Source organism: Opisthocomus hoazin, chromosome 1 (genome assembly GCF_030867145.1).
Source record: "Opisthocomus hoazin isolate bOpiHoa1 chromosome 1, bOpiHoa1.hap1, whole genome shotgun sequence".
NCBI classification, from domain to species: Eukaryota; Metazoa; Chordata; class Aves; order Opisthocomiformes; family Opisthocomidae; genus Opisthocomus; species Opisthocomus hoazin.
Genome location: NC_134414.1, coordinates 12333673 through 12354197, shown reverse-complemented (window position 1 = coordinate 12354197; position 20525 = coordinate 12333673). Strand labels below are relative to the sequence as shown.

General features: G+C 37.4%; 1 protein-coding gene across 7 annotated transcripts in view; it reads left to right on the top strand.

Moving 5' to 3' along the window:
* The window catches only part of GRM5 (glutamate metabotropic receptor 5), a 307489-nt gene that overhangs the window by 213564 nt on the left and 73400 nt on the right, over positions 1-20525 (top strand). The window lies entirely within an intron of this gene.

Here is a 20525-nt window from a genome sequence, read left to right as displayed (position 1 = left end):
TCTAATGAATCAGCATCTTACACAGCACACCTGTATGTCAGTAGAAACTTTTATCTTTTCAAGAATGAATCTTTGAAAAAAAAAAAAAAAGAACAAGTGTGTCATTATAAATTCTCAAGTCCAAGGAGTTCTCAAATCTCATGAATGTCCAGTATCACCAAGAGCTCAATTTTAATAGCCTGGGCTTCTTAATGTGCTCCTAGAACAAGGAAATATCAAGTAACAGTGAAAACAGAATGTATCATGCAAAACCTGACATGTTCTGCTGGAAAAGGACACCAGATCAAAGAGATGGCACCAGATCAAAGAGATGGCATGGTGGCACCGTGCTGTTTCATGGCAGAATAGATGGTTATTGCAAGAGCAATAAATGTTAGCAAAAAACATGATGTTAAAGGAATGTAAAACAAAGTGTTTCTATGTTCTGTGATGATTCTATGATTAAAAGAGACAGCCACTTGCAGGATGCTAAACGACCATGGTTAGCTATCTGAACTCTCTATTTCTTGAACATCTCCCATCATCTTTTTCCTAATGTAAATTGTACTTCTGTAATGTTGCCTTTTAGATTTGGAGTTAGCATCGCTGCTGCCTCTTTGCTGGAATATTTTACTGCTGTCATTTGGCAGTTACAAGCATCCTAGAGAATAAAGTAAACAAAAAAATTATGCCTCTCTCATAGAACTAACTGCAGTCATTTTCTCATATTTTCACTGTAAATACTCCTTGTTTCCTATTTTTTTCTGTGGTTGCAGCTTTCAGTTCTTGCTTGCTTCCTATTTTCATTTATGCTACATAAGCCGTTAAATTCCAAGTTGGACAGTTCCTGAGTTATATTTTTTTGTTTGGCACTGCTGATGCACTCTTGCTCTATTATTAAATTCACTTTTGTGTGTGTGCTTTTACAGCCAAGACCTCCTTCCCTGCAGAAATACTTTGAAGATCAGCAAGCCCTAAATTAAAATGAAAAGAGAATTCTCTGCTGCCTTTCTATGAGCCACTGGCAGTGCCGTGCCTTGAGCCAAAGCAGAGACCTAGGAGCATAAATTGTTGTTGGTTGTATTAGTTTGGTTGGCTGAGTAAAAACTGCTTCTTACAATGTTAATTTTGTTCAGGGAACGATCCAAGTCTTTGCTGCCAAACACTCTCCCAAGAAAGTGTCCCAAGACAGTTGACAGCAATCAGCTGGAAAACACCAAGAAAGCCATGAACAGAAGAGGATCAAAATAAAACCTCCCCTACATTCCAGATGCCCTCTGTCTTTTCTGTATCAAATTACTGTGATAAAAGCCTTATGCTCTCAGAAGTTTCTTAGCAACTTAACTTCTAATTTCTTTTTGCCAGAGAATATTGAGGCTATACCAAAACTAAGTACAGCTTTCTCAGTAATATGGGGATGTTGCACACGTAATGTTCTGGTTCAATAATTCCCAATTTTTATAAGCCAAATTTCATACCAGCCAGAACAGATCCCACTGAGCGAGTGTACATCAGGAGAATTTACGAGATTGGGTTGTGTTCACGTATTGGGCTCATACCTCATGGTTTGGGAAACATTGCCCTAGATCAGGAAAATAATATCTATTCATGATTTTTCATGCCTTTTTTTTTCCCTGTCTTTTTCATAACAGGTTCTATGTGTTATCACTCTCTTTATTTTTGTAATTTAAAAGCAAGAAAAACTTTTGGCGCTTTTAATTGCACTGAGTGTGGAAATTTGGCATTCTTTTTTTTCTCTCATGAACTTCAGAGGATTAAGCTTTTTTTTTTATATGAATTAAAGTTATGGGTTTTTTAGTGCAGAGCCATGCTTTTTTGTCTTGTAAGGGGTTTTTATTTCTTACTGCCTAATTCTTCCTCCTCACATAGGCACCTCAATTTCAGAATAACACCAAACTATTTCAAAAACTGTTTTACCAATCTAAATTTTCTGTGACTAATATAGGCACCTTAGATAAGGTAGTACTCATACTTTAGAAGTCTTTCCGAGATGGGAAATCCTCACTTAAAGTACTTAAATTTCCTTCACAATTCTTTTGGCAGACCTTTAGAAAGCAATTTGCGCTATGAAAAATCAGAATGTAAGAAATCTTCAGCTGTGTCAGGCCCTGGCTGCCGAGCCTATTTTGAAACAAGTTTCTACCAGAAAAGGACTTCTAATTTCTTTTTTTCCTAAAGGTGTTGATTAAGGCAGTTTTGTCTCTTCACTTCCCCACACCTCTTCTTCATCTTTCTTTTTTATGAGCTATTCAAGTGGTTAAAAAACTTATAAAAATATAGCTGGATATAAATGTAGATGTGTGACAAATACAGACAAGCATGAGTCTTGGGTTCTCAGCCACAAAGACTTCAGACTTAAGCTCCCAAATCCTGCATGTACTCTGATCATCACTATCACTAATTACCTTTCTCATTAAAGATATTGAATGTATTATCCCACTAAAACGAATTAGAATCTCATTCTTCCAAATCTATATAAGGCTGGATGGCCTGCAGCATAGCAGAGATTTGAAGAATATGAGCTCAAAATAAAAACCTCAAATGTCACAGAATACAGTGGTAAGATAATCTTATTTTAGCATCAAGCATCAGAGTATTGACAAGTTGCAGAAGTTTTGAGAGCTACGAAATTATCAGCACAAGTTGATTTATCTGCAGCCAGCTTAATATGAGCCAGCAGTGTAGAGCAACGAGGTTGGTGAAGGGTCTAGAGAAAAAGTCTTATGAGGAATGGCTGGGGGAGTTGGGGTTGTCTAGTCTGGAGAAGAGGAGGCTGAGGGGGGACCTTGTTGCCCTCTACAACTACCTGAAAGGAGGTTGTAGTGAGGCGGATGTTGGTCTCTTCTCCCATGTAACTAGCATTAGAATGAGAGAAAATGGCCTCAAGTTGTGTCAGGAGAGGTTTAGATTGGGTATTAAGAAAAATTTCTCTACTGAAAGAGTGGTCAGGCATTGGACCAGGCTGCCCAGGGAAGTGGTGGAACCACCATCCCGGGAGGTGTTCAAAAAAACATGTGGATATTACACTTCGGGACACGGTTTAGCAGGCATGGTGGTGATGGGTTGACGGTTGGACTTGATGATTTTAGAGGTCTTTTCCAATCTTAATGATTCTATGGTTTTTGCTTTGTTGGAGTTTTATTTCTCGATCCTTGTTACACTATTGCCGTGTGGATAGACAAAGAGCTGTAACACCCTAGACTATTCCAGCCTTACAGATACTCTGATTTATTGTCAGAAACAGAGAAAAAAAACCCCAAATATCTGTGTAATCTGAAGGAGGAGGAGTGGCTTCCTGTTCATGACATCACTGGCCTGAATGTTAGGGGGAATCATCTGCATGATGCCTCTTCAGACCTCAGCTGTGATCGCACTTCACAATTATAGCATTTTGTATTAAGGTGTTTCCTCCCAAGTCATAAAATATTTCCCACTCAACTTAATCCTTGTAAACACTGTAGAGGAATCAAAGTCAAACTGGTTTCTATATATCACTAGGCTCTTTCCCGCAAAATTCTGCAGCTGCAATGACTGGTCTTTTCTTAGTCACATTATTAACTGCATCTTTATTTTACATTTTCTCATTCTATTCTACTTATATTATAAGTAATACAGTAATGCAATATGTGACCTACTCATTTAAAGAAAATGGTGTTCTGCTGCTATATTTAGACCCAAAGTTTTTGCTGCCTTTTACACCAACATTCTGCCTTTGCTGGTCATGTTTCCCATGTAGGCCTAATTTTACCTCATGTGCCTTGACTAGTTTGACTAAATGATAGTTCACTTTTGCTTACTTCTGACATTTCTGTCTCAGAGGATGAAGTAGCTGTGTTTCCAACAGTCACCCCGCACGTCTGGGTACAATGTAGTCCACACACCCTGGTGTCTACCTACCCATCTGCAACACGTGAGCTGCAGTTCACAGAATCACAGAATCACAGAATAGTAGGGGTTGGAAGGGACCTCTGTGGGTCATCTAGTCCAACCCCCCTGCCGAAGAAGGGTCACCTACAGCAAGCTGCACAGGACCTTGTCCAGGAGGGTCTTGAATATCTCCAGAGAAGGAGACTCCACAACCTCCCTGGGCAGCCTGTTCCAGTGCTCCGTCACCCTCAGAGGGAAGAAGTTCTTCCTCATGTTCAGACGGAACTTCCTGTGCCTCAGTTTATGCCCATTGCCCCTTGTCCTGTCACTGGGCACCACTGAAAAGAGCTTGGCCCCATCCTCCTGACACCCACCCTTCAGATATTTGAAAGTATATATTAGGTCCCCTCGCAGCCTTCTCTTCTTTAGGCTGAACAAGCCCAGCTCCCTCAGCCTCTCCTCGTAGGGGAGATGCTCCAGTCCCCTCATCATCCTCGTAGCCCTCCGCTGGACTCTCTCCAGTAGCTCTTCATCTTTCTTGAACTGGGGAGCCCAGAACTGGACACAGTACTCTAGATGAAGCCTCATGAAATGAAAATAAAATAAAATAGTCATGCAGGTTCTTTCTACTAAACTTTTTGAAGTCCACCTCAAGGTGGACTCTTGGGAAGATTTTTTTTTTTTTCTCCTTCACATTGCTTGATTTCCTCTGATCCTTTTGAAGTCACTGAAAATGTTAATAATGACTTCAGTGAGGGCGGAATTGGACTATATGGAGCACTTTTAAAAGGTTCTTGTCTGCTTTCTTTAAGAAGGTCAAGTAAGTCTATTGATTTACTATTGTTAGGTACTTCTGAAGACTCCAAATGATTGAACATTAGTCCATGGCAGAAAACATATATAAGGAGAATAAGCAAAATAAACAATTTTAAAAGGTTCTCTTTTTTTCCTTAGCATAGTTCTATTTAAAATAGGGCTTCTGCCAGTAATTATTAAATTACATATCTCTGCTGAGAAAAGCTACTATTGAAACTTACCATCATGACCAGTCAGTCAGGCACTATAACCTTATGAATTTTACCCCTTTTCATAGTAATTTCTCACTTTACCTTATCTCGTGCTGCCTGTAGTTAGTAAAGCAGGTCAATGCCCTTAGTTAATATCTTTTTATGCCAGTGAAACAGAAGAATATCTCTTGATGAACTCATTCAAGAAAGCATATTCAATGTTCAACATGGCTCATTGATCTTTCATTACGTCGATCTCCTCATGAATCTAATATTTCCTTTCATATTTACATTTTCTTAGTTGTAAACTGTTGCTTGGAAAAATGGATATGGATTCAGCACATTATATTGTGTCTAACTTTGAAAGATTACTTTTTTTCATTTGGCAAACAGATTTGACTTCCTCAGTATTTATAATGTTACAGAAATGTTCCCATAAACTCTTATGAAATATCTAGACTATTGTAGGTACTGTACTAAAATTAAGGAACTAAATTATGGAACTAAAAAATTAATATATAGAAAAACAAAGCATATATGTAGAGTCCATGTTGCTCTTAGTTCATGCAGACCAACGCCAACCAAATTTCTGAAACTTACTCTCAATCCATAAAATGAGCAACCATTTATCCAGTACCTGGAATATTCAGATTAGGGTTTGGTTCAAATACACTCTAACAGATAAATACATTAAACTGCCTGCAACAATAAACAGTGTTTATGTTGCCCATGAAGCTAGTGATAAATAGGTGAAGTCTTTAAGAGTCTTGCCCTTGACTTCAGTATGAAACCTGAATGAATGGATATTAAATGGAAATGTGTGTATAACATTTTAAACAAGGGATCTATCCATACAATTATTGTGCCATTTACAAAGGAATAGCTAGAAAATATATTATCTTATGTAAGTCACATAATTTACCCTTTTAAGTTGGAGACTTTTCAATTACCCAGCTGTCACAGAGGAAGGCCTTGTTATGTATCAACTGATAAATCATGATAAGTTATGCTCTATTATCATAAGTTATCATTGGGTTAGGACATCAAAGGCCTGGATGCACCAAGGAAAGCAATAAAAAATTCATAAGGAATCATACTGCCTTGCACTATGTCTCACATGCCACTTTGAAATGTTAACAAGGTACTTCTCAAATGTCAGTTATCAAACAACCTCTGTGAAATATGATTGCAAGACAGAAGAGCATTCAATTCATGAAGCCATAATTTATTTTACGAAAAAGAATCAAGTATTAGTTTTGCATCAGTATTTCCTAAAATTTATGTCATCCATGTGCATCTGTATATAATTTGATTCAGCAATGTATTTTCAATATAATTTTTGAAAGACCTCGTAAAATAACAACCTATTTTGTTACAGTACTGTAGAACAGATATTGAAGTTTCCTAGATAACCCACACATTTTTTCTGTTGACCATTAACACTCATTTCTTTTCAAAGTCTTTTCTAACAGATTTATAGCCCCAAAAACACAAAACAGCATCTCAATATTTGCAGATGAATGTGTAGTTTTAGAGCTACACCTGTGTTTGCAGAGGCAGACATAGAGTTGCTGATAAATTTCACATGCGGTATTCATTGATGGTTACCATAGCCACAGTTCTGAAACCTAAAGCCTGATTATTTCTTAAAGGCTTTGCATGAATACAAGCATTGTTTTCAGTAGTTTCACCCAAAGTAGGTTAAGAGTCCTGTCCTAATCCTTTCTTTTTTGTAGACTTACATTTAGATACAGATATTATGCTAAATCACACCTTTTTACTTAAAGTGTAGTCATCTCATCACATTTTTATGCTTTCTTTCTCAAGTGCATTCTGGATTGTATTTGTTTTCAACTTTATACATTGGTTGCTTGCATTTTTAAACAATTTTCTTATGCAGAAGGCGATTACACACCTAGGGTGCAGATCACCCCTGGGCCTCATTCTCTTTTTTATTAAGGTCAATCTCTGCCAACTCAGTACAATAAAGGAGCCATAAAAGTGCTGTTCAGGGAGAATTAGGCCCACTTGAGCAGAGAATCTAAGCAAAGTGTAATGGTCCTGATCTAATGGCTTCTTCTGGTCTTCGTATCTGTGAGTTCTATAACGTTATTTTAAAGTTCCTCCTCCACATGGGTCATTGCAGTTTAAAGAAATCTCAGCAATATTTATGCTGAGAGCAGTTAAGCGGTTTTTGTGACGTACCAAAACACCAGGAAACCACAGGCTGCACATTTTTTTAAGATTTCCTGTACTCAGTTGTTCTGAAAGTGATATAGGAAAGAGTTGCTACAACTTGCACTCTTAACTTCATCCACATTGGAATGATCCCTTATGCCTAAAGACTACTTCAGATCAGACTTCTATTGATTTTTGTTACTGACACAAATCCTCAGCCATTATAATGATAGAACATGTAAGTTGGTGTTTGCTAAACTCACTCAAATTCTGTTTTGGGTCTTGACTGAATGAAAAAATTTTTCACTGAACACCATCAGGAAGAGAATGCTGGGTTTGGTGAGCTTTGGTGTGGTTAAAGTCAAGCAAGCTCTGTGTTTTTATGGTACTAAATGTGTCATGTTTGTGTGGATGTCAGCACAGAAATCAAGGCAATGCATCACTGAGGGAATTACGGTCACTTTTGTAAAAGTGCTCCAAGCACTGGACAATTCTAGTAGTTGATTTAAAACGAGTTCAGTGCACAGCCGTGCATTCTCTTTTGGAAGTGATGCTGCTAAATGTGTGGAAATGAGAAATACAAGCTGCTTCAGCAAACTAAATATAGCAAAGGAAATCACTCTTTGTTTTCAGGTTACTTTTGTGCCAGCAAGATGTGAAGATATTCCTGTGTAGACCTGCTCTGAGTCTTATAAGAGATTTGTGATTTGCTGCAACAATGAATCCTTTAGTCTAGACTCCTCAAATCTTCTGATATATTTATTGTAGGTTAGCTCTGCCTTTACAGACCATTTATTATGACATACTCTTTTCAAGAAGAAACTGGCTTTGAATGCTGTAGAGCAAGTGATGAAATGGTCAGGTTGCAAGGTCTTTGACACAGTTTCTTTCTTCTGATGACAATGAACCTTTCTAGTGATGTTCCTTCTCTGATAATCATTAAAGTGTGTGTCTGCCTCCTCGAACGGTTGACTGAAAGAACTTCATGTTTATAGCCTGTGACACCTGAGTTATTCTGAACTGAGTTTTAGAAGATGAAGGGCTTATAAAGCTGTTCTATAATTCAATTCTGTGGATATCGACGGGTAATACCAACGTGAGTGCAAAGGATGAGCTAGACATCACACATTATGTTATCTGAAGGCAGGCACTGAATTAATTAGAGGGATATGTCTTAATCTGAGCACAGAGCTAGGAAGGCAGTCTTGACTGATGTCAGTGGCAAAGCTTCAGCTGATAGCAGCAGGAGGAGGATTTCAGCATGTTTACCCTGCTTGGTTCATTATTCTAGGTCTGACTTGGTTTCTTTTGCCAAATTTGGATTGGTTTACTAAGCAGGGTGCTAAAAAATTACTGAAATTCTGATTCTCTAGGTAACTGTGAATATTAATTTCTTTGTATTTTTGATTAATTAAATGTTCTTGAATTATTGCAATTTTTGGCTCAAAATGACTTTTTCTTTCTCTGAAAAAGCCCTACAAAACATCCATCATTTTAAAACCTTTGCAAACACAGAATTTTCTATCCATTGTACAACTACAAATTTTATATTAGTCTCTCTAGATTTACTATAGAGGATACACTGAAGTCTGCAGCTTTAAGACTTGTATTTCTGATCACAAAGAAAAGTAAGATTCTGCCTAACTGTGCTATTAGACCAAGGGAACCTTTCTAACTATGTATGATTTTAAAATAGGGGCTAAAAATACATATAATATTGTTAATATATCATCCTCACCTCTTTGTTTCATGTTCAGATTGTTTCTATGTGAGCACAACATTAAGACTCACCCCAAAGTTTCTGACTAAAAAAATTCTCTCCAAAGTAACCAGGTTTAGTATGAATACATGTATTATTATTAAAAGTAACTGCTGAAACATGACATATATTTATGTTTCTTTAAACGTAATTTTGTTGTCTGACTTTTTAACTCACTTTGTTTAATGTTTGCACCTCATTAGAATACCTAGATATGTCCATATGTACTGGTTGACTCATACTGCTTCCTTTTTTATACACCCAAGGATTAAGTATATTATTGATGATTAAAAGTATTCTTCTATGGAAACAAGAAGTTGCTACATTTCAAATGGTTTTCTGAATTACATTTTATAGTGGTATAATAGGTTTAATAATTTCACAAATATATACCAAAAGCACATAGTAACTGGTATACGGACATGAAATTTTCAATCACATGCTAGATTTTTCAGGGTAAAAATGCTGTAAATATATACTCAGGAAATAAATACATGTTTATGGATACATGTATAGATACATACATATAAGTGTATACATATATTTATTTGTATTACATTTTCTGTCAAGTGAATGGTATTAGTTAAACCAGGCTTTTTATCCATTTCTGAAATATTTTAAAGTAGTGAGGCTCAGTTTTCTGTTCTTTCATATGACTATGTTTGAATTTATCATAAAGATTGTTGTTGCATATCCGTAAAAGCGGTGCCTGGATGTCTAATGGAGAATCATTCCATTACTGGCAGCCCCAGTAAATCATTGATACAAGATAATTCTGATTCAGAATAAGCTATTTTCCCCTGGTAGACTTGATACAATGAAAAATCCTCTCAATCAATGAAAGCAAAGTCAATTGTGAGTAGAAAAATAACATAGGCTTACATTTATGGACATATTGTACTGCTGTAGAACACAGGATCCTCCTGCATTCAGGATCACCCCAGAAGCATTTCCATTTCAGGTAGATGGGATGCACAGAAAATAGCTTTGCGACAGTGTTTCAAGACAGTAGATTTTTGCTTATGAGTTCTGCCAAGACCTGATTTCTGTACGTGACTTTTTTTGTGCATTTGCTTATATAGGCTATAACATTGCATTGCACTGTGCATTACATTTTAGTGCCTGAGAAGTTATACTGAGTCAGGCATTCTGGTGAAGATAAAAAATCAGTATTTTCACAGCACAAATACATATTTGATTGAAATGTTTTAAAGACAAACTATTTTTTTCTCCTCTTTTCCTGCTGTTGCTGACAATAGGTAACTGATGGTTTTCAGGCTGTCATTATGAGAAGTTTACAGTTTGAAGAGCTTAAAGTAAATTATAAATATGAGTCAACAGCATTAATATTGTTGAAAAGAAAAGCTGCTGCCATATTTGGAAAATATACTTCAGGGATGTGGAGTAATCTTCCTATCCTATGACAAAGCAGTGATAGAAGCAGTTCTGATGTATGATGGCCATTTCACAAATAAATTTTAGGATTTCCTACAGGACACATTCCTTCCTTTGCTTTTACTCCCTCTTTGGGCAGTCCTCATTTAATGTGAAACTTAAAAAAATGGTTCCTGCTCCCCTTTTCCCAATATGTCAGCATGAAAAGAAAACAACCATCCAGCTTTCTTCCTCTTCCCAACCCCTTAATTAAGAGTCAGTGGTTCCTCCTGGTAACTACAGGGAGAAGTCTGAGGATAGTACGGCAACGTCTGCTGGCTTCAGTGTGGGAATGTGGACAGGTGTGAGAGGTTCCCCAGCTTGGGATAGGACATGTCTATGTCTATACAGATCACAACAAATAGTCCACATTTAGTCCATAGAGCTCTCATCAACACCTGCATCCAGGTCACATTCTAGTCACTGTTTGTCAGCACCTTCCGAGCATCTCAGGTAGCACTAAGTCTGCAGAGACAAGGACCAGCTGGACTCTTTCAGGAAGAATGAGACCCAGAATGATAGCAAGTTTAGAAAACAGCTCTTGAATGGAAAGTTGGAAAGAACTGAGTTTATTCTGTCTAGACAAACCTGAAAGTCTATGCAAATGGTATCCCTAAAATGAAGGCAGTAATAAAGTAAGGGATTTAAATTGTAGCACATATTTACATTGTATCTCAGGAAAAACAGCTTTCAGAGCTTATAAAGTTGTCTAGGTATCCAAAATGCCTTTCTTCCTGGTAATATGTCAAATATTTACCTTCTCGCTAAAGAACTGTTTGGGAATCGAGAGAGCATACTGCACAAGTTGAATATCCTTAGTGCTTTAAGAGGTAGCATGTGGTCAAATTTCTCTTCTGTTTAGGGCACAGCCCATACAATTTATATGTGCAGATGTCACCTGCTCCAGTTAGTGTGATTAGCTATGAGAATTTACAAGCTTGAAGAAGGGACATCACACATTGGTAACTATATTTTGTTGTAGACTGGGTTACAGTCAGGTTGAATTATTTTGCAGCTCTAAACTACAGATGCAGACAAATTCAAAACTCTCTGTTTTCATGCAAATCAGATGTTGCTATAGACTACCAATCTCTCAAGTTGCCATCACAACCTTTCTGAGCTTGGGGAAGTTTGGATACTCTGCAAGTAATTAGTACCAGTAATCCCCTGTGCAAGGTATCTGCCAAATTCACTGCATAGCTACTTCTTCTAGATATCATCCTGTAGAAAACTGTGTGTCATACTGCCTAAAAATAATCAGTTCATTTCTTTCATTTGAATTACCCTTACATTCATATATCTTTGTAATACGCATGAAAAGGAAGACAAAGATGAGGAATTGCAATCTAAAAAAAGCCAGGCAGCAAGACAAGAATTTACTGCATACACTGTTATTATAAAATGAACTCTTCTAAATGCAGCCATTTACAGATGCTCACCAAAAGCAATTCCAGACCCCTGATATTAACCAAACAAATTTACCTTTGCAAGACCGGCAGCACTTTGCAGGAGAGCATGAGGACTCCTTAATATTTTTAGAGCTTTTAAGATATAGAAAAAACCTGAAAGACCAGAGAAGTACAATGAAAGGAAAATTGAAGAGAGACACTCAGTCAACAAACTCCTACACAGGTGGAGAAAAATTCTCAAATATATTTTCTAATGCTGTCGGTCAGATTTTCGGCAGGAGAGTGATTACACGTGGGCAGAATAGCACTTATCATTATGCGGCCTGCAAACAGATTTTTGCATAAGAAAAAAGCACGAGTCTCCAGCCTAATGAATGCACTCATTAACTGTAATAGTATTAGGTATAGATTGAAGGGGGAGGGACTTTAGAGAAAAAGAAATCAGCTCAACTGATCCCAAGATGCTGCTGCATTCTCAGTTCAGAAAATAAGTGGAACTGTTTAAGAAAGGGAGGGTGGGGAGCCTATTTTTGTTCTATACATGTATCTCAGCATTTTGTCTAATCTTAGAAACAGTGGTTTAGAAATGTGTGCAGAATATTCCCGGCTGTTTTCACAGGGATCCTAAAGCTGCATCCCCCAGCTCACTGTTACTGACTCATGACATTTCAGAGATCACAGTTTGTCCAGAGCCAATAATTGGAAAGTTACTTTTCGTATAGTGAGTTACTTAATGGACCAAACTAGTAGACATGTCTCCAGCTTTCTGTGCTGCATCCCAGTGGTGCAAAAAGACAGAATATCCATCTTGTTAGCTGTAGAGACAATGTGTAATGTGGTGAGGAGCTGCTACAGGAACTTCTCTTCCAGCTGGCAGTCCAGATGTCCACCTACCTAGTTGCAGTTGGTTAAGCATTAGTCGTCTCCCTGCTCCCCTCTCCCACCCAGGCCTGGCAGCAGCTGAGAAAAGACCACTACACCGTCCTCGGCAAGGAAAATCAAGTGGTATCAAGGGAGTGGTATCAGAAGGAGTCTTAGCTCTGAAACCATAAACTGTGGCATCTGAGTGGGATTTGGATGTGTCAGAGACAATATGTACCTTTTTACTCAAAAAAAAAAAAATCCTAGAGCCGTTTCAGTGATGCACAGCAAAGAAACATTGAAATAATTTCCAGATAGTACACACATATTGCGTAGAATTTGCACAGGTTTGGGTAGGTCAGCTGGCTCTGTGTGGAGTGCATTATGTCATGAATAAATTTGTGTGAACTTTGGGAAAGACTAGCTTAAACTAGTCACATTTTCACTTCAGCACGTGTCATCATTTGATATCATTTACTATTTAAACAATCCAAATAAATTCTTGATACCACACACCATTTAAGAAGGATGGCCTCACATTTCAATATGTCAGGTGTATAGAAGGCAGCAAATGATCCTTCCCCATAAATCTTGGTACCTTGAGAGTATATACCTGACAGATCTTCATAGTATATACCTGATATCTTGGTAGCATATACCCCATTAACTTTTTTAAAGTGAGCAGCTAACAAAGATCCCCTCGATAACAAAAAACTTTTATTTGCAATTCTTTGTTTTTTATCTTGTTAGTACAATAAATTTAAAATAAGTTTATGGTCAAAGTTTCATATAATACAGCGACTGAAAAGGGTTGCATTAGTTTCAGGAACTGTCATTTGCACATGTCACCTGGTTGCTCTGTCCCTCTTTCACTTTCCCATACATGTGCTTGCTAAATTTTGAAGCACATTACAATTAATACTCTTCAAGTCATGGGTTCTGTATCTTCCTCTATATACTCAACTCTCAGCACAACAAATTTCCAATTCTGATTCATACTGTTAGGACACTGCATGGAAAGACAACAAAACAAACATAACAAGCATTGACATTGTTCATGAATACTTAATTTGAAGCTGCCCTTGAAGGATATTGTGGTACTGAATGCAAAAATAATCATTTATAGTATCTATATTTAATCTGTTTATCAGCATAGGGTTTTCTTCTTTGAAACTTTTGTAGTCCAACTGTCCTTCAAGAGTTGCAGACTTCTGCTACTTCCTTGGAAGGCTTCTCAAGAATCTGAAAATATTAACTGAAGTCAGAATCATAAAGAAAAATCTGAACACTATAGCTGAGATTTAAGCAATGTCATAAACAGTATAAAAGAGTTGTTTAAAAATAAATCCAGCATCCATCTAGTATGCAGGCCTGTCAACTTGTGCAATCACTTTGCTGTTGTTCAGAACTGATATCTTATCATTGTCTAATTGGCACTAGAGTTTCAGTTCCCATGACTGAGGTGTTTTGGACTACAAAGCAACAGATCTTACATGGAGGGTCAATAATAGAGAATTGCTGCTATGGATATTCAGAACTGAGTGGATGGCCTTAAACTGCCAAACCTATGTTTACCTCGGATTGCTGGCTATAATGTCTAAATTAGGGAATATAGAATTTCTTTTTTGTTTTAAAAACGCAAATGATTATCTTAATTATACTGAGAGATAGTGTTGTTTCAGGAATATATCTAGAACTCTTCCTTTCACACACACACAAAAAAATTAAACCCTATCATTTTCATTCAAAGTAATTTTGAGAAGACTGAGAATTTAGACAGTAATAGAAACAAACATTTCTAGTTCAGAAAAAAAATACCATTTCATTTAAAATATCTTGACTGCGTAAAATGTTAGCTAGCTCTACTTAGGAGGGCTTTTCCCCCTCTGTTTCTTTAATCTTGTGCATGGGGAAGTGATTTTCTGTACAGTTACTTTTGGTGTATCTCTCTAGAACAGGAATCCTGATTCTGCTGGGCACAGGTGTGTGACCCACTGCACACTCCTGCATACTGTGACTGCATCATTGGAATTATCTGTGTGTACAGTCCAATATGCGGTTAATACTAAATCAAATTCTGTTGTTTGTTGATGCTTCCCATAGCAACTGCAGAGAGAGAAAAAATACAAAAAAATGCAAGCGTGGAAAAAGAAGCAAGGTGAAACACCATGAGAATCTGGGGAAACTGCGAGGAAGGGGCATTCTTTTAATTTTCTTCGCATTCTTTCTCTAAGTCCACTGTGCTTTATATGATCGTCATTCCCAGACATAACTCAAACCTCAACATAATCTAATACAAATATAGGGCACAGTGGATGTCAAGAAACCCGATGGCTTACTGTCTTCGCCAAGGCATGGACATTTATGTCAGATGAATGTTTGTGCAACTTATTCTCTGAGTCTCCAAGCTAGTTCCTCATACTCTACTCTGAGGAATATTTTCTTTGTGTCTAAAATGAGTCTTTCTCCTTCCAGTTTAAGCTGTGAATACTTACATCAACACGACAAACAAATATGATCTTTTTGCTGCAACCTTTTTTGTACCTGAAAACAGTTATCACTTCTCTCCCTTAGTATTGCGTTTGGTCCTTTAGGCTACAAATCTTCAGCTACTTCAGTCAAGCCTGTTTCCTGGATCACCTTCCCACTTTTTGGTTGACCCTTTACCTCTGTCACTAACCACTAGCTTTTCCTTTTGCAAAGTTTGATACTAAAAGCTGTACGGGATTTGTCTTTAGTAACTTTCTCCCTGTAGAGACCTTTCTCATTTTATCGCTATCTAATGTTTTTCTTTCACTTTGATCCTTGAAAATCTAAGCTTGCTTCTGCTTTTTGTATATTTCCATCTCTGAGATGGGCACACCAATGCCTTACAGTATTTCCTAGCATTCTTCTGCATGATGCTTTTTAATTAAGTACTTTTTAATTCTTTAATTCCTTAGACATTCCTTACAACAGATATAACTTTAAAATTTTCTAGGCTTAGTGAAGTCTGCTCTTTTTCCTCTTTGTTTCTTAAAAGTCACAAAAGCTATTTCTTGTGGTTGTTCTCACCCAATTTGCCTTTTGTCTTAACCTTCTCAAGTGGTCCCCACCTAGTGATTAAACACCTACAGAAAAGCCTCCTCTCTCTTGTCACTAGGTACAGCTTATATCCAACTAGTGTCACATAGGATTTCCAAGAACTTGATAGACAAACTGCTGCATTCTTCTCCTGCCTCTCATTACCAATAAGTCCTGTGCTTTGGAGAATGCTCTGGTAGTGGGTCACAAAAAGCTTTCTCCACATCATCTTCCAGATTTGATGGCATCAATCAGACACTTGTCACTGGAGGGACCATATACTTGCCGCCAATATTGTCATGCTTATTATTCCTTCCGTGCTCTGCATCTCTGAACACGTGACTGAAACCCTGATGCATAAGGCAACACCTCCTTCCTACTCCCCTTCTTTTTCTGTACCCATTAAATCTTTTTTTATATCATCTCTTTATTTATGCATATCTAATGCTCTCTTCTGAGCAATTGTTGTCTCACACAAATCTCACCATGAAATTAAAGATTTTCACATTTTCTTCTCTAGTTTAAGCTGACAGTAGTTCTCTTCCTTTCTCTTGTTTACAGTGATGTGCAACTCTAACCATTTGCTAGTCCTGTAGAAGGTGTCAATCAGCTCTGCAAATCCCTATTATCCCTGATGGCAGATTGACATCAGTAGCATACTCCATGCTGTTGACAGTCATGCTACTTACCAAGTAGATATGGAGCACTCTTGGAGCAATGTCCATCTTGTATTTTGAAGACATTTTTTGGAATTACATACTTAGGTCATTGTTGACAGGGATTGACTAACATCAGCTTTTTGTAAATTTTTTTCAGGAGGTCTAGCAATTTCTTGACTCTACTGTATGAACCCAAAGCAGCCATCACCATCATGCACATTGAAAGGTCTTTTTAGTCATTAAGTGTCTTTCCAATGACCTCTTCATAATGCTTTGAGCACGAGTTTGCTCCTGTGCTGCTCTTCACCTGAATGTTCTGCTCTGTCCATGGTGATTCTTTCCAGAAGAAGCAAAAAGACTTCATTCAACCGGGTGGAGATTTCTTCATAACAGATACAGTCCTGCATCTCATCTTTCTCGGGTATCAACACTTTGCTGTCAAAGATTGCTTCTCCTTCCTCCCACAATCCCTGTGTATGAAAGGCAAAGTGGATTGAAGTTGGCACAACAGGGCCACCCATCTGGGGAAGCTCTTATTGGTGCTGGTTATTTCACGTGGAAGATATGAAAGATGGGAAAGGACAAAACACAAAAAATCCAGGAAGCCACACTCCAGTTTCTCACATTTTACCATAGCAAACATGAACTTCAAGACTCTGCACCTCTATCTTCTATGTATGTAGAGTATAACAATACATACTGGTTCTACAGTGACTGTCCTACTTGTTCAGGTATGCTGAGCTACAGGAGTCTGAAGACTTTTTCCCTACCTTTAGTATCCAGGTTGTGGCGGAGGAAACGAGCACGGTGCTCATGATCTCTAATTGCAGCTGTGCAACTGAGATTTTTAAATGGGGTCTCATCTGCCTCTACTTTTCTGTTCAGATGTTTAAAAGTAATTGAATGTTCAGTAATAATATAAAATGTTAAAATATTTTATTGTGTTTATATTTATTCATTGTTATCTTTATTCAGTAATATTTTTTTTAAAATATTGGTGGCTTTGTCGTGACATTTATTGGAGCTTTTCTGTGATGCAAAACTATGTTGTGATTTACTGTGAGTAAATTAAACAGACCTTTAACAAAGGAGCCGAACTCTTCCCCTCCGTTTTCTGAAGGGTATTTTTTCACTAAAATCTCCATCACCCTGGCCTATCCTTCAAAAAATGGTAGCTGGGACAATGTACACACACCAATAAGATCTGATAACATATAAAGAACTTTAGTATAATAGTCCTCCTGTTTCAAGTTAATCTCTTGCTAGTACTGCAACACTAAAATCCACTCTTCCCTTTTTCCTTCCCTTTGTAATTCTTTATTTTCTTTGGTGCAGAAGAATTTTCTTAAATGGCTTTTTTTTTCCTTTTTTTTGTTGTAGAAAGATCATTAAAAATAGATATATTTCATTTGATACAGTATGGTTATTATCCTGTATCACAATACCAACCTTTAAGGAAAATGCACCAGACATTGGTTTGACAGCCAAGAATATAAACACAAAAAAACTGGATGAGGAGAAAACACATGCTGAAAGGCAACTCCCCACTGTCTTGAAAGTGAGTGTAATATTGAGGGCAGCCAGATCTGCACATGTCACAGTCCTCTTACCTTGTCGACAGCTTTCTACCCTGGCAAGCTGATGAATGAGATATATGAATTACTGCATACACTTGACAGGTATCTCAGTAAGGGGCTTTTACTTTCAGTGCTGCTGCTGTGCACCTACTGCTTTATTTCACTGCAAGATTTCTTCATGTGCAACTCTATCTTTAACTCTTGGTGGGGTCATTTAAAGGACATTTTCCCTTTGAGTAAAAAGCTACACCATCTATTTCTAATAATCAGATCCACCTAATCTCCTAATCAGAATAAAATTGGAAAGCACAGTGTCCATGCAAGGGAAAAAAAAATGAACCTGTGTAATGATCTGTTAAGGATATCTTTGTCCTAGTTCAGCTGTTTGGACTCTTTCAAAATCATTACTGGAATACTGTTCACTTGTACTCCTTTTACTACCTGTGAGGAAGATGTTCTTAACCACTTGTTCACCTAAATATCCTACCCACCTCACCGCTAACATAAAGAACCATCTCTTTCACCAGCACACAGTCCTGCACTGCATTACTGGTGACCTATGAACCTTGCCGGTTCTGTGGGTGAGCTAGACTTCTGTTGAAGCTCCTTGTCACAGCCAATTTCTTGTGCCAGAGCACCTTTCTTCAGCTGAACCAGTCAATTTTAGTGATGAATAATACTATTTTGAACCTTTCATAATGCACTAGCCAATGGAGCACGATGATATTTCCATCTACTGCAGTAATATTAAGCCATTAGGAGAAGAAAGAAGGTATAAGGAGCAACAGAAAAGACCATATGAAAATAAGAAGGTATCTTCCTCTCTGTCCCCTTCTCCCTCACCTTCACACACCATACTGAGTTCGGAGGATGGCACAGGTCTAATATTCCAAATACATCTATATGTGTTTATATCTATATATCATCGACAGTCCAGAAGTTTTGTCACTCTAGTGTGGGTGCAGAATTTAAATATCACACACTACCGGTACTTTTTTAAATTCATGCAAGCCTGTTTTCCTGCTTCACTTTCACTGACCTTTAGGTATCAGTTTACCATTTGCTTTGCCACCTTATCTATCTGAGGCTTTATTATCTCTACATTGTTGTCTCTATAATACACACTTTGAGTACAACTTTTATATCACAATTCTAAAAGCCTTTTGCCCAAGAAACTGAGCTGAAATACTTATTTCAATGAAAAGAATCTCTGTCAAATTAAGAAGCCCTTCTGCAGAGAAGTTGAGAAGGGTTATGTAATATGAAGTTGCTATTTCTTTTTTAATAACCTAAAGTTATAAAATGGTGTCTCTGTTGCAAATCTTCCTAGAGGGTATAATTATTCATAAAGTATTACTATGAATTTTATAGCACTCTGCTGGATTAGATCTACCAAACTGTTCCTCTGAAAAATGATAAAGAAATTAATTACAAGAAAACAGTTTCTTTTTAAGTTTGTTTATGATATGTCTCATAACGCTGGGATACTGACAGCGCAGCTCTAATTTTCTTTAATTCTATTCAGTGTGAAACAAAAACCACACACTACAGAAAACCCATCTCTTCCTGCATTCATAAAACCTGTCATATTTTATGAGGATGGATAAAATTGCTTAAAATTTTGCCAAAGATTAAGATGAATGTTTCAAAGACAAGATTAAATCAGTCATAAATTTAAAAAACTGTCTGCAGCTTTTATCACAAATCAGCCCATAAATGTTTCTAACTCTTCATCCAGTAAATAGTGCTGGTGGAAGGTAGGGAGTGTTTGCCTGTACTGAGCCTCCTGAGTGTGGTTGCGAAAATTAACACGTGTTCATTCCTAATTGGATCTCAACTTGAAGGCAAATTTTCCAAGTGCTTTACCTGAGCTGAAAATCAGCGCCCATCTTTCTTCCTTCATGAATGTATATTTTACTCTTTTGTGTTGAGTAAATTAGTGCATTTGAAATCTGGAGGTTGTTTAGTAGTCCCTTCATTTTCATTCCAGGCACTAGATATTATTTTTGCTCCTGGTGAAGCTGCTATTTATTGACGTTGCAGCTGTGCTAATAAGATGTAGTTGAGAGTCCAGGCTTCAATGAAAAAAAGCCTTGCGCAAAAAGAGTTACTGTCTGAGGTCTTGAATTCTGCACTGTGCTAGGACAGCTGAGTCCCCCTGTGGACAACATGGAAAGTGATGGAGACCAAGCAACTGGAGCAATTTTCTGCATGCTCTGCAATACAGCAGCAAAGCTTAGCCAGCCAGTGAATGATCAAAATAGAACGCAACCATACAGATAAAGGTCATCCACATCATTTACACTACGACTAACTTAAAATAGTTAGGGCTACCTTTAAACAACTCATGAAGTTTTTAAATTAGACAAATTAAGCTTATTTTTTTATTCTTCAGTTATTTGACCTTTAGAATTTAAAGGTGCTCTCTATAATCATTAACTTCAGTGCCTTCTTAGAGGGAAAAAAACCTAATCTGAGATTCTTCTACAATTGTCTAACTGTAAGACCTGGGGCTTTTGAAAAACCGAAATATCATGTTCATGATAAAACAGTAGAAATCTGCGGTGCTTTAATGTGGTATGTACATTTTTAGTGGAGTTGAGTGAAACTTTGTAAGTGTCAGTACTTCCAAGAATATCCATTGTGAAACTGGGGAGAGGGGAATTACCCTAAGAAGTTTGTGACATTTTGTTTGATTTGGGTTTTCAGTC